We start from the raw sequence: 3,748 nt of genomic DNA on the forward strand, positions 1-3,748 counted from the left end.
TCTTCACTCCACTCTATGCTCCGTACTGTTCCTTAGGGCTAGCACACCAAGTTTCCCCAGCACAATAGCATCTAAGGTTGGAAGCCTAGGGAATACTCAGGTAATGCAGCTATGCCCTACCCTGAGAGCCTCTTCAATGCTTTACATTTTCTTTGTTTTATTTTCCTAGTTACTTCAGCCAATTACACCACATAATCCACCCTGTGACTATAGTCACTCAAGCTTCACGACAGTTGGAATATGTATCACATACATTCTCGGGATGAGGTTTATCGAGTGTATGTACATTGTGTAGGGATGCTAAATGTTTCATCATAAACCATAGTTTAACATACAAAATAATTGTCAGTATAAAACATAATACAGTGAGTAATAACAGAAAAATAACAGGGTGAAGCATCTTGTTGAAGATTCCCATGGCAGCTGGTGACCATCCAAACAAAGTGTCCCAGCAATGGTGTCTCTCATCTCTCTTGACTCTTTCCATAATCAGAGTCTTTTGTCCATTTTCTCAAACTTGTGTCATCAGCTGCTTCAGATCCTCATGCACCAGCAATTTCTTCACCAAGGTGAGGTTCATTCCAATGGGAGTAGGCAGCAGTTCATGAAGCAGAATATAATTAGATGCAATAAGTTGATAAGAAGTGACAGGAGCTGAGTATTTAAAATCACATCCTAGAATTTTGGTAAAATTGCAAACACAAACATTAGAGTGATCACTGGTATCTACCACTGTATTATCTACAACTATAGAATCACGAGTTCTCATGCAAACACAACCTTTCCCAATATATACAAGTACAGTTTCAAGGGTTTCATTAGGATGTATCTCAAAGTGGCAAATATTTTGCTCAGTGTCAAGACAAATGTCTTGGGATTCCAGCGTGTTACTTTCACAGATGAAATCTTTTTGTTCACGCACAGTACATGCATTTACATCAATTGTTTGCCACTTTCCTCCCTTTTGATGGACCAATACTTTATGCTCCTTAGGATAAAATACAGTTCTATTATGATTGAGTCCTAATGCAATGATCGGATATACATTACATACGGTGGCATTACTTATGGTAAGTATAAAGACAACAATTTTATCATTTTCTGAATAATGGGTAAAATTAACTAATTGCCACCATGCTTGAAACTCTTTTTCAAATTCTGAAGCATTATCCCAAATCAATTTTCAAATTTCAGTGGGCAAAGTTCCTCCTTCTCCCTCTCTAATAATAGCTGCTGCTACAGATTGTATCCATAACTGCGCTTGGTTGCAGCTCAAGGCAAGGGAGGTATTGCCTTGGGTTTTTCCAAGGGTATTTACAATTAATTGATGATCATTTTCCTCAATTTGTTCCCAATGGGGCAAAACATCTGATAGAAGCCATTGATTTGCTCCTAAAGCCAATAAGGATGATTTTATTGGTTGTTCCAGTTTACTTAGGTCATCTGTAGTAGCAGTTATTCTACTCATTAGGACCTCAGCATCAATGCTATTTAATATACCTAATCCTGTTCCCAATAACCTAGTTGCATCCCATGGCATGCACTGAGATTGTTTCAGAGAATGTCCATGTAACCATGCTCAAAAAGGCGGTACATTTTAAATTGATTTAGGAGATTTTAATGTGCAGCACTAGCCCTGTTTTTAGGGACCAACTAGGGTTAAAGAGAATTTGTTGTTGTCCCACATTTTTAATTATGTAAGGTCCTGTGTTGAAGATGGAAGGAGTTAGACCAATGGGAGGCTGAGTAGGTTCATTTTCAAATATCTGCAGGGACAGAGGCTTCTTATCCTTTGCTGTAATTTTGTGCTTCTGTAACCCCAAAGACAGTACACAATTATAGGTTTGGTGAAAGTAAAATTGTACCAGCAATCAAAATTTGATTCAGTTATTTCGGAAACTGTCTTAATTTCAGTTGGCTGATTATAAGTGGATTGGTTAGTTATTCAGCAACCAATTTGTATTGTCTGGCCAGACGTGGCTTGAAGTTCAGCCATACTTAAAGAATCATTCCAACTCCATTCATCTTTTGAAAATATTTTGTTTCCATGTAGAACTAAAGTAGGGAGATTTAGGTCCTTTTTGTTTTGAGATGTTCCAGTGATTGTGCTATACTGTGACAACACATGGTTAAATGCCATGGTGAAACACTTCAGCTCCATGCACAACCACAGTAGCTAAGTTTCCTTTAAGGTCTGTAATTGCATCAAGGTCAGGGTAAAGCATAGCATTATTAATCCAAACTGTTGATTCATCATCTTCCAGCTGTCCATATACAGTTCGCTCAGGGTTCCTGTGAACACAAAAGAAAATAAAATATTCTCAGCTGTATTCAACTGTCAGGGTTAGAAAGAGGGTGAAATACCAATCTTTGATTTCCCACGCATAGAGATATTTGGGAGTAGTTAGCATTATTACTACTGTTAGATACACAGAGGGCTTTCACTATCTCTGCCATGTTTGGAACTGTGGCAGTCAAAGGTGTAGTGTTAGCATTCAACTGTCTGTAATCCACTGCAAAATGCCATTGCCTGGTTGGTTTCTTTACCGGCCACACCAGTAAATTGAAAGGTGAATGGGTCCTTTTAATAATACCTCTTTCTACCAATTCTGTTACCACCCCGTTAATCCCCACATGTGCTACTGCTGACAACAGATATTGCCGAACATTAATGATTTTAGTGGGGGATAAGAGTATGGATGTTTGTAACAGGCTCAATCTCACTGTGCCTGAATCCCTTTGATGTGTCACGAAACTCCACACAGTTCTATCAGGGAGTTTCCACATACGACCATGAAGTATGTCAAATCCTAAAATATTAGTATATGCAGCACCAACTAATACTTCTACCCTGGTTAATTTTTGTTCCTCTGGCAACCGGAGTGAAATTTTTGCAGTGGGGCATTGTTTTTCCATACCATCGATTCCCGTGAATTTAACCCTACGTTGAACAGGTGTTATGCTCAGGGTTCGTGCTGTCTCATGTGTAATTACTGACATTTGGGTCCTGGTATCAATAAGAAAATGTACCAATATTTTGGGGGGTTCAACAGGAATGGCAATGATAGGGTCAGAGTGTTCATTAGAGAGCCATTGAATTGCTAATACCCACCGAGCAGGGTGGCTCACTGCTCTCCCTGGGGATAGAAGTTTTTTTGCCAACACCACAACTCACCTCGTTCCCTATTAAGTTTGAACCTCTCTTTGAATTTGGGGTATCTGGGATTTTGAGTTTGGATTTGGTGGACTTGCCGAGAGTGGTCTTGGGATTTAATACTGGCTGAACTTATCCAGCCCATTTGGCATCCATACTTATCTATGTCTTGTACCAATTCACCCCAGGTGGGAATGGGGGAGTTCAGATTTCACCTACAACCACTATCATCATCCCTACAAGCAGCTAGTGTGTGATCCTGGGTATTTTCTACAAATATCTTGAGACAATCAGGGAGTCCACAGATGAAAGGGGTTGATCAAATCGGGTCAATGGGAGCTAACATTGGGGATTTCCTTAATTCATCTCTTTCATATATCGCCTGAATTTATTTTTATTTTTTTCCTATTCATTAATGATCACCTATTTCTCATTCTGTATAGTGCACTACTCTACCAGATGAAATGACTTCTTATATTTGATAGGAGATACGTATAGCATTGTTTAAATAGTACAGGCTTACCTCATTCCTACCTCATATAATGTAATTGTAAATGACATATACTTTACCACAAGCTTTATATGGCAATGTTC

Source organism: Anas acuta, chromosome 4 (genome assembly GCF_963932015.1).
Source record: "Anas acuta chromosome 4, bAnaAcu1.1, whole genome shotgun sequence".
Taxonomy (NCBI): Eukaryota; Metazoa; Chordata; class Aves; order Anseriformes; family Anatidae; genus Anas; species Anas acuta.